This window comes from Pygoscelis adeliae, unplaced genomic scaffold, assembly GCF_000699105.1.
Source record: "Pygoscelis adeliae isolate BGI_AS28 unplaced genomic scaffold, ASM69910v1 Scaffold356, whole genome shotgun sequence".
NCBI lineage: Eukaryota > Metazoa > Chordata > Aves > Sphenisciformes > Spheniscidae > Pygoscelis > Pygoscelis adeliae.
The window spans coordinates 490,915-502,905 of record NW_008824949.1 but is presented as its reverse complement, the minus strand read 5'-3'; positions in this window follow the sequence as shown (position 1 = coordinate 502,905).

Below are 11,991 nucleotides of genomic sequence, written 5' to 3'. Positions count from 1 at the left end.
CCCCCCGTGTACCCACAGGAGCTACCTAGAACTGGGGCTGCCCCCTTCTGCCATGGCCCTGTTTCTAGCCAGCGTTAGGTACATGCTGAATGTTGCCACTCCTTCAAAGGAGTCTGGTGACAAAGAGGCTTCAGGAAATAACTTTTGGCTTGGTCTGGAGAAAATGTCTTGCTGTCTGGGTGTGACTTCTGAGCAGATTCCTTTTCTGCTATGTTTTACCACCCAGTGCCCTGAAGCAGCCCTCTCCTAACAGGGCTATTATTCCCTGGAGGCTGTCCTGCAGGCTGGCTGCGGGCTCTTTCCCCAGCTGTGCCTTTTACTGGTCCACTCCAGAGACCTCTGGCGCTTACCAAGCCAACTCCCCGAGGCAGCCTCTCCACACTCCAGTCCTCTGCCAACGTCAGGGCTCCATAGAGGCTACCCCAAGAGAGCATCCCTCACCCCTAGTGAAGGGGCCCAGCTCTCCCTCATCACCAGTCCTTTTACAGCAAGGGGACTCAACTGGCTTTCTTGATTCACCCCTGGTACCTGGGAGCAGAACTGGGGGCTCTGAAGTGTTTCTCTTTCAAGACCAAATCCCTCTGCTTGAGAGCTTGAGGCCAGAACAGCCAGACTCCAAACTCCTGGAGGAGTGGATCACCTCCCAGACTGCCTGGACCCCTGCTCCTGCAGCATGGCAACAAGGTGGTAGGTTGCTTAATTGTCTGTGATCCAGAGAAGGCGGCAAAGCCCTGGTCTTGGATTTCCCTGATCCTATTTGTCTTTACCAGGAGTCTAGCATGTGCTGCCTTGCCCTTCCTGGTACCTGCTGGACTGAAAAGCAGGGAAGACAGGAACACTAATGAGCTCCCAATCAGCCCAACTTCCCATGGGCATTGCTTTCCCAGGATTTGGAAAACCTTGGGCAAAAAGCACAGGCCATTTTCAACAGTCTCCGTTTCATCTGGGTTAACACACTTCATATTGCTTTCTCCTTAGCTTAACAGTGATGGCCATCTGCTCTGAGCTCTGTCCTCACAAACAGCACTGGCAGAACTGGTAACGCTCTTGCTCTTCCTACAGTACATTGCTAATGCACCTCCATTTTCCATGTGCCACCATCCACATCCACACAGTATCACTGGCGTGCTAACAGCCATCTCCCTGGCTCCAGAGGCAAGGACATCTCAGCCCTCAGCCTCAGAGCACAAAGAAGAGTTCCCCTTCACATCCCCTCCTCTACATCCTGGGTTCACTTGTTTTCCTTTTTACTCCAAGAAGCAGGTTCAGGCCATTTTAAGCTAAAAGTTCTCCAAGAATAAGCACCAAAATCAAAAGGCAGTGTTTGGGAATGTTATCCCAGGGTATTCAAGGAAACACTTTCCATCATTTAATTTACTGAGAAAACACGCCACTGTGGAAAGCTTTTCCAGTCTTCAGTATCTCTGGGACTTTTAGTGTCTTCTTAGGGCAAGACCATCACTGGGGGCTTACCCCACTTCTCATTTGCAACTCAAGTACACGTAAAGAGGGCAGGGGAAGTGGCCGCTTACACCAGGGTGGGAGGGAGCTGTGCGCACTTCAAAGCTCCTGAAGCTGTCCGCAGGCAGGAAGGGCTGCTCTGTGACGCTGGGGCGTAAGGCAAGCCAGCGACAAGGAAACAGCGAGGCTGATGGGATGTGAAAGCTGTGAGTGTGTCAAAGCCAGGACGGAAGTGTTATAGGGGCAGGCCTATTTTTAGCCACCTCTAGCAGAACTTTGCTAGCGCTTGCTGGAGTCAACGGCCTCTTCCCCTTTCCTTGATGTAAGCAGAGCTGACTGGGTTCAGATCTGTTTTTATTTAGCCACTCACGCGATAGTATTGACTGAAAGTTCCCTCCAGCCCCTTGGACTCAAAAACACCCATGGTGAGAGAGTCCGAGGTAAGGAGAACAGAAAGTATCTGACACTTCCCTGTCTCCATTTCAGGGCTGTGAAAGGTAGAAACTGAAGCTGAGGCTGCAGAGCGTGACTCTTAGTCACATCAACGGGGGGATTTTGCAATGCAGTGGGTGCAGGGCACAGGGCAGGCAGGGTGCAAGCAAAACTAAAGTGCTTTGCAAGGCCATTTGATTGGGGCTCTCCAGCTGCAAGGTCAGAGTATTGCCGTGGAACCCTCACTTTCCTGCTCCACTTCAACCTGCTCGGCTGCTTGAGATGTGTGGGAGGTGGAAGGGTTTAACACACCTCAAATTAGCATGGGGCCTTGTGGAGAGCAATAGGTTGCCATGAATGTCCTCTGCCTTGTCCCTTTTAACATTTGTCAGTATTAAATGACTCCTACGCCTGCTGTAGGGTTGGCCATTCCTAAGCCAGACTAGAGAGAAGATTAGGCAGCAAGGCAGAGGAGCAGCCATGGGGAAGGAGCGTGAGCTGAGATGTGACTTTTCTGTACAGGCCGTAACCACCAAGACAAGTTTCAGACTGGTTCCAGTTGCTGGGAGTTTGGATCAGTTTGACTTGCAGTATTCGGTTCAGGGGCAAGTTGGGAAGGACAGTGTCCAGGCCTAGGTAGCCAGAGCTTGCTGCTGGTCTCAGTAGACCTGGTCCCCCTGGCTTGTTGTCAGAAAGGAATGAGATTGCTGTAGGGCTGTGAGAAAAGCACATTCGGAGCCAAAATAGATGCAGTTCTGGGGCATTTCCAGAGCAAACTCTTCCCAAGCCTGGCAGTAGTGAGGAGTAGCAATGGGATGAGCAGATGAAAATCATGCTCACTCTGTGGCTATAGCGCTTGATGTGACTAGGAAGGCAACATAAAGCCCTGTCCCATACTCGAGTCTCCCTGCTATAACTCTTTCAAAATCACACATTTAATACCACTCCCAGAAGCCCAGAGCTCCCCAGAGCCCCTCACGTATGTCTGCAAGGCTCTGCTTTATATCTCATGTTTCATACTGTCCTTCATTCCAATGGCGGATACGTTCGTTATCTACATAGCCCATTCTTAAGCTGGATTGATTAAGGCAGGATATGCAATTCTTGAATGAGAGCTGTGGATGGAGAAGTGCTTTATACTATAGCAATTTTATTTAGAAATGAGAAATCCTTTAGAAGGAGGTAGCAAGAGGAGCAGGTTATTGCCAGTGCCATTGCTGTCCAAGGGAATGTGCTGGAAAGTCACTTTGGCCTCTAGATGGCAGCCCTATTGCTCACACACCAAAATGCTGAAAAAATACAGAAACGGCTTCCTTTCAAAATTGGGGCATAAAGACAGGCCTCACACTTTTAGTAGTTCAGACCAAAACCTACGGGCAGTCAAGACTGCATTGAAAACAAACTGGATTTGTTTTTTTCTCTCTTGTTCAAAATTAGGACTACAGATTTGCTCCCTTCTGGACTCCGCGCTTGCCTGTAATGGACCAGGAATTGTTACCTGGGAATTGACCCTCACATTTCTGAAGTTGCATGGAAATCAAAGCAGAGATGCGGTAGCTCCTTCAGGCCTCACGCTTGCACACATTTGGTGTATGCTTTGCCTGATGTGCCAGCAGCAATCCTGGGGTGAGAGCCAGTGCCTCCTCAGTGCTCAGAAGGGTCAAAGGCTTTGCTGCTGTACTTGACCTTTAGGGATATAGGGCTGTGAACTTCGACAGAACCTAAACCCCACTTTGTCAAAGCTACTTGTACGGTAAATTGCTTTATTGTTTCAATAAAAAAATGTAGCCAGGCATTTAATGATTCCCATCCACAGCCACTCTGTGTGATTCACCTTCCACTTTAAGGTTTGAACACTTTTCTTTTTTAAGCATGGGGACAAAAAGGGAGAGTTAATGTCCCTAATGTTGACAGATGTATCTTCATGCTCTCTCTATTTTAAATGAGATAAACCAGCCTTTCGAGGGAGAAGGGTCATAAATATTTCCTTGTGTGAATGAAGATGCTGGCAGTGAGAATCATGGGAATCTATAAAAGCTCGCTATTAGCAGAAAGTGTTAATAGACTGTCTTTCTAAGTGACTTAAAAGTTACTTAGTTGACACCATTTCTGTACTTCTGGAGAACTCGAGGTCATTACTTCTTCCATCCTCGCAACACCCTGAGAGCTAAGTGCCATAGTCTAAGAGGGGACTGAGGCTATCAACCAGACTTTAAAGGTGTTTGGTAGCTAGAGATGGTAACTGGGGTTTACATGTCCAACCTGCATTGAAATCAAAAGGCAGCAGGAGAAATGCCCTTTTGAAATCCAATTAGGCACTCTGCTGGCATCTTTAAGTGCCTCGACACGTGTAATACTCCTCCCCAGATGACTTGCGGGAAGCATGTGTCACAACCCTGCATGAAGAAAGTGTGCAAATAAGGCAGATGACATCCACAGGGTACAGAAATGTGACATTTTTAATTGATAGTTTGGGAAGGTGATAATAAGATAGGAAGAATGTCCTCTTGGTATGTAATTCTGTCGTGCCGGTGCCCAGTACAAGTGATGAGCCTTGAAGTGGAGCAGGGCCGAGTCGGTTGTTCTCCACAGCCAGCAAAGCTGGGGGGCTCAGGAATGCACTTCTCATGTTACAGGCAGTTGTCAGATCAAGGTCTTGTCAGAGGTGGGATATACTCTTCCTGGTGCCAGGAAGGAGCAGAAAGGAAAATAAATATATAAGAAAAAGGGAAAAAAACTTTTAAAATAGTTTTTGTTTGTTTTTTTTTTTCCAGCTTTAATAAAGCAGAAGAAAATTTGCAAGAAATTTATGGTCTGATTTGAATCCTACTAATGCTCATAGAAATCCCTTTAGTGAATACTGGACGAGGTCCAAGAAAAGCAGGTTATTATTCCCTTAACTTCTATTCATCCATAACTGTGCCCTTCTGCATGCAACCTTGTTAGATCTTGCCAGTAGATTTAATGTAAACCTCATCAGCAGAGGACCTGGATAAGACACTGGGATCAGATGCCTCTTAACTCTGAGCCAGTCTTGCCAGAACAGTGGTGGTAAAGAAGGATGCCTTGACTACATGGCAGGTAGCTGTAGCCTTGACCGGAGCATCCTGGTAGGATCTCCTATGGTAGAACCCAACTGAGAGGTGTGTGACTTCTCTCTGTTTTGCACTGAACTGCTCTGCCAGCTGGGTGATTTTAGCGCACCAAAACCAGAACAGCTCAATAAAATGGTTTCTGCGTGAACAGCTCAATGAAAAAATCTGTTTGGTTGTGGTCAAAAATGCAAATTAAAACCCCTTTGGGATAGATAGAGAATGGACCAGAAAATGGCCTTGTGTTGCCAGGACCAGAACAAAGCTAGGTACCTGGAAGCAATGTCTCCCCCAACCTGGGAGACTGGAGATGAGAGGAAGCAGGTTCCAGTCCTCGCTCTGCCAGAGTTTTTGGGTGCTCTTTTTAATGTGCCGTTGCTAAATCTGTGCACCTGCCACAAAAGAGGTCAATGAGAAAATTCGGCTCTTGTTTCAGTGCCCTAGGGACAGGGGAATGCTTTTGGGGAGTTTTGCACTGGCATCATGCTACATCTGTGCTGTCCTCAGTAAACGTGTTTGAGTTTGCAAAGCCAAGAGGTTTGAGCCAGGAGTACTTGTGCTGCTGGTAAGGACATAGTTTCTACATGGACCAGGTTTTTCTCTGCTGTTCGGAGAGCAAGACTGTGTGCGGAAGAGGTGGTGTGAACACTCAGTGAGTTTGGCCTTGAAACTAAGCCTGAACCCTGAGTTACCCATATATGAATCTACCAGCACTTGGGAATTCACATTGAAGGTTATACCTAAAATACGTCCACACATATTAAAAGGTTGGAAATATGATTTTGGGATAATTCACTAGCCTACCTTTCTTTACCTGTCCTGCCTCTCTGCTCTGCAACTATGACTAGAATATCATAGGGCGTGTGGGCTCAGCCTAGACTGAGTACGTCCTTGGGGACGTGGTTTTGGGTTTTGAGCCACAGGGTAGCTATAACCGTTCCTGGTGAGGTGGCATTAGCCCTCACACATCCCACCAGCTGTCTGTCCTTCTGTGATGTTGGTGTGCTGTACAAGGTGCAGAGTGGGAGCATGTGTGCGTGAACAGAGGTTCCTGTTGAGGTACAAGGAAAGGAAGCTCGTGGTGTGCCCCCAAAAAAGGGAACAGGAGCTGCACCTTCCATCCTCTTCAGCTATAAACAAAACCACCTCTCAGGTCCCAGGAAGCTGAAGGCTGCTCCAGATCCACCCTTATGCGAGAAGAAAACACACCCCATGCTTCTGCCTACATGTGGCTGCAGGTTCCTTGCCACAGCCTAAGCCAGCCCTCCCTGATGATGTATGGCCCTTGGGTGGTGTGACACCGTGCTTCTTAGGAAGCACGTGGGGCTGTCTGGGCCAGTGCTGGAGTGGGCTTCCTCGGCTCCCCTTTCTGCTGGGTGCTGCCCCTGTGAAACAGCCTCCGGCCATCCGGAAATTCAGCATGGCCCTGTATCTTCCAAAATGAAGGTTTTGTTAAACAGTTTTGTATTTCTAATTGTTACACAGCTCTGCTGTAAGCTTCCCAATACCTGCCTCAAGCAGCTCATCTGAGCTATTCCTCCCGTGCTAATCTCTGTGATCTGTGGCATGCATACAGCACGGACTGCAACAGGACCTCCCCTCTGCTGCACCATATTTGCCAGAACAGGCATAACTCAAGATAACCAGATTTGAAACAATCAGAGCAGGAAGCAGCAATAACTGGCCTGGAGGGAAGGCAGGGAGTTGCCCATAGACAATTTTTTAGGGGGGTGCTCAATTTGTGATATCTGATCTCTTTCCGCACTGCTTTAGCCTCACGTACCAAGGCAGGATGTAAAGCTTGCAGGATCATCCCCTACTTCCCTGGCTTGAGTGCTTGAGTTTAGATCTGTACTGTCTTCTTTTTAGCTGCAGCATTTCGTGTGTGGTGACACGTGTATTGACTTATGTGTGTGTATGACGAAGACCTCCAGAGCTGCATCTGGTTCAGACACTGGTGTCATTGCCACCGATGCTACTCTGTGAGGATGGACAAGGTGGTGGACGTTCACATTATTTTTTCTCTGGAGCACATGGACCCGAAGGCTGGCTCTGGCACAGCTGATGCTTCCCACAACTCGTACCCCACAGCCTGTACACAGCAAACACGGCAGCCGGCCGCCCAGTCAGGACCTCTGTATTGTGGGGGTCAGGACAGGCCAAGGCAGGCCTGCAAGCGCCCTCGCTGACGAGCTGACGGCTTAGTCACCGGGGCTCTCCACAGAGCCATGTAAACACTACCCACAGTTCCCTGCATCAGCCCTTGCCACTGGGCTCCGCCGGAGCCCTGTCCTTCTGCTCCCCGTGCCAAGGGTCACAAGCTGGGACAAGCAGCTGGGTGCCAAACGCGGGCTGTAGCTTTGTGCAGCCGGTCTGCTAGAGGTCGTCACACGCCTCCTTAAGCAAACAGGGATCCACGCCAGTTGATAAATCATTTACGAGGAGAAGTCAGAAGCAAAGAACTAGATTAACCAGGTCACTGGGTGTCCTGAGGGAATGACGTGTCAGTGGAGCTGAAACAGCAGATCCCACAGTTGCAATCTGTTGCCTTCCTCTGTCCTGACAGCAATTCATGGAAATCCCTGGAACTAGACACCAGAGATGGAAAAACCCATTAGCTCATCCCAGTCAGCTCACTAGTTAAAGCAGGCACTCCCATTGTGCGTTTTCTGGCAAAGTTAAAAATGTCTCAAGAGAGGGGATTTCCACCAGTTTCTTCTCAAGGGGAAACTATTCCACCTATCAGGAAGGCTGCCTCGAGCAGTGCTATTTTTGCAAACCAGAAGTAACTCCAGAACCCGCGAGAGAAAAACAAAAACGATTCTGCTGCAGGAACTGGGGCAGTGATGGTTTTCTGCCTGAACAGACACGTGCCACATGGGGCACATCTCCAAATGGAAGCTCTGTGTGTACACATCTGTTTATACACAGCCACCGAGGTGTGTTCATGTGTGCGTATATACACCCGTGTCCTCTCTCTCCTTCCCAAGGGTGGGATGACCTTGTGCCTTCAGCACAACCAGTGTGTTGTAGTGTGAGCTCACGCCTAGTTTGCACTTGTGTAACTTCACTGACATCAAGGCAAAGCATGTTGCTCTGAGGAAGGAAGACACGCATGGAAGACGGGAGGCATCAGCTGATGGTGGTGCTCCAGTGCCCACTTCCCCTGTGAGCAGGAAGAAGTCACTTCTCCCCGCTGGGCCTCAGGTCTCCTGGGCTGTGTCAGGGGGAGAATGCCCCCCCGCCACAGCTGGGGGCTCTGAGGCTGAGCACATTAATGGCTGAAAGCACTCAGGGCCTGCACAAATAGGAAAGATGATGCAATGCAGAGCTATGTCACTGAGGTTGTCAGCAGAGGCTATGGAGATTTTGGCAGCTAAGCTTTTCAGCACCTGGGAAGCACTTTGGGACAGTGGGGAAATAAATTAGCTGTGTGACAGCATTTAAAGCCTTATCATTAGTTTCAGAGCTAATTCTGCATTTAGATGAATGGGTGTAGCACACATTGCCGAGCTGGAACCTGTAGAGATAGCAAGGATTGCTCCCTGTTCCCATTTAGAAAGCTTTCGGCCAGCAAAACTTTAACTTGCAGTCTTGGTGGCTTAGGTCTGGGAGCAGAGATCTGTGGCTAGGGTAGGCACAGTGGCAATGCCAGCAGCAAACAAGCCCTGTGCTACCCAGGGCCCTGATTAGTAGTGCCACGGGGTGCTGGCTATATGCCTCTTACAAGAAGAAGGTGGGGTATTGCCTGGGCGTTTGCCCTGAATTTGTGACTCCTTCTCAACTAGTTGTTTTATTTGTCTCTTACAGCTGCCACAGCCGTCTTCCCCATTGGGGACGCCTGAAATTTAGGCACTATTTTTTGCACTGTTCTAAGGACTTGACTTTCATTTATCAGCCAGTGATGCCGAGGCTGCCCTCATGAGCACACTGTGCATCCTTTTGTTATGCAGGACAGCTGATGAAGCCTGCACTGAACATACCAGGCTTTGGCCAGAGCTTTCTTCTCTGCAGGGTTTTCACTTTGTTGTGGTTAGCACAAAGAACACTGAAGCATGAACAATGATGTGAACTGTGGAAAAGGATCTAACCAAGGAGGCACAGGTCAGATTCTGGGCCTTGACTGGGTCCCTGTAGTTGCTGTCAGATACTAGCCAGTTGACCTACTAAGCCCCTTGCCCCTTGCACTGTGGAAGGATAAGAGCAGGTAGAGCCCAGTAATATTTTAACTATGAGATTAACTCTCTGCCAGTTCAACAACAGAGGGTCTTCTGTTTCTGTGGATGAAAGGTGCTGACTCGAGGCTCTTCCACACACCAGCCCACGCTCTCCTGCCACCGGTCACAGCGCTGGCCACCCTGCCTTCCTCCACATCCTGAAAACTCACGTTTAACCCTCAGTAAGGAAAGGAAACCTCAACTCCAGAGACAACTGCCTGGAAAGGTGTTGTCGTGACTCTCTACAACCCAGGTCTCTGGCACAGTTTGGGTGGCACTTAGTCCCTAAAGGAGGGCCGGAGGAAGAAGAGCAAGCCATCTTCCTTCTAGATGCTCAAGACTCTTCCGCCTCTCCATTTCCCTCCAACTCTAAAGTCACAGCATCCCCCCAATCCACACTTTTAAAGCCCCAGCATGCCCCAAAACCACACACCATGGTAGGAAGAGATGTAGGGAGGCCTTTGAACAGTCCAGGCACTCAAATGCATTCCCCTCCCACTCCCAAGTACTTCTGAGACCCTAATCTCTCACACCTTGAAATTAGTGGGCGTTTTGCCGTTGCTCTCAACAGGTGCAGTAACAGCCCCTGCGAGATGGGTCCAAAGCCCACAGAAATCAAGGAGGATCTTTCTGCAAACTTCATCATGGCAATGGAAACAAGTTTTGCACGTGGCAAGGCAAAAAGCAACAGCAGCTTCATTGGAATGACCTGTTACAAAGGTTATATTCAAAAGAAGAAAACACCAAGCGTTTTATTTAAAAATGAAAATTAAGATTCGTACAGGGAAAGCTAACCTCCCCTCCAGCAGCGTGAGGCTGGTTGCAGCAGCATCCTGTGGGGCCTGAGCAGCAGCCAGCCAGACAAGCCCATCTCAGAAAGTGGAACTGACTAATACGAGTCGTCTGCGATGAGTTGGACATGAGTGAAATCATGACCCGTGTAAACAGTGTGAAAAGCGAATGAAGATGGTAAGGGGGGGGGAGGGTTTATTGTTGTTGTTGTTCTTGATTCTGTGTGGGAGAGGATAACGATATTGGCAAGGATTTTAAATAGCAAAGCAGAAGCAAACAATGGCAACGTGGCCCTGGATGTCCAGCCGTGATGAGACACTGAAGGCTCAGTTTCCCGAGTGCTTGCATTGAACCACCTTTAGGAGGCTTGGCTTCCAGTAAGTGCTCAGCACTCAAAACCAACCAGCCTCACCGGAGAACTGGGGCCATGATCTTTAGCTACTGACCATGTGCTTTGAGAGCCATTTCCACCGGAGAGGCAAACATTCTCCTTCCACTGCCTCACGGAGCCATCTTTCCTACCTCAGTCATTTGCAGCGGGACTGTATAGGGCAGAAATGAACCCACGCCCCAACAGAGAAGGTGGGGGGACCCTGCCCAGCACGCAGATTGTTTGCAGATCCTTGCAGTGTGGTGGGATCAACCAACACCCTGGTACAGGGTGTGTGTGTGTGATGTGGTTGAGGAGCACACGGTCGCTGATTTTCAACTGCCTACCTCTGTTCTGTGCGTGGCCTTGCGTTAGTTTCAGGCATAATAACATCATGATATCACAATAATATATCGCACTCTGATGACACCATCGCATGGAGCAAGCCACAGCAATCTGATCTCATTCTGCAAACGTGGAGATGAGCGTTACTGCTTCACAGGACAAGTGGATGGCAGGTAGATGGAGCTGGCACTACCTATATTGTCAGCCCTGGGTGGGAACGTGACCTGCTGGGTTAAATTAGGTGGCTGGGAGCTTAACACCTCAGCTCTAGATCTGCCTCAGCGGCTGTGGGTGAGTCACCAAACCTATCTGCATTCACTTCTTCCATCTGTGAAATGGTGACAATAATATTTCCTCACCTGATGGGGGAGGGAAGGGAGCATGTGTGCAAGCATGAATAAATGTTTACAAAGCATCTTGTGAGCAGTGCACAGGCAGGCTCTGGCTCTGCTTAGGAGGAACCCGCGTTGTTCCCTCTGCTCGGGGTTGCACCATACTATGAGCACGTCGTGAGGTGTAAACACTCCCCCCAGAGTCAACAGTTTCAAATGAGAGCAAATGAGACGGTAATTCCTCAGGAGAGAAACAGAGAGTGAAGACTTAATGTGTTACCAGCAATTTCAATAAATTCCATTCAAGGAAAAGCAAAGTAACTTTTTAAAAGAAAAGAAAGAACAAAGTAGAAAAACAAATGAGCTGTGACCATTTTTTTTTTTAATGGTACCATGACTTAGGTTTCACTTCCCAAATGGGACACAGAACAGAGAAGTGAATCCCCTTGAAATAAAAGTGAAGTTAATAACGGGACGCCTTTAGCTGCTTGCCACATCCTGTGTATGCTGATCGCTCTGTTTATAGCTGGCAGGAGCCCTTCTAGACTCTTCTTTACCACGTTAACTCTTTGCTGAGCCAAACCGTGTTGTATAAACAGTTGGAAAAAAGCCTTCCTGCATCTCCCCTCCAGCACCACAGTGCCCCACGCGCTGTCCTGTGCTGGCGCTCGCCTCCCTTCCCATGCACACGGGTGCTTGTGTGCATGCCGCTGCTCCTCTGCCCTCCCACTGGCGCAGACCCACACTCCCCACAGCTTGCATAAGCGAGCACTCGTGCAGCCCTACCCGACCTTGCGTAATCCGCACCCCATCCCAGCGCACGCCGTTTCTTCTGCAGTCTAAGATGCCCACACGCAGCTGCATGATGGCCAGTCAGTGTCTTGTTCACATGTTCACTAGCACTTGTTCTCATGCACGTACACAATTCCTTAAGCCAGCACAAACACACG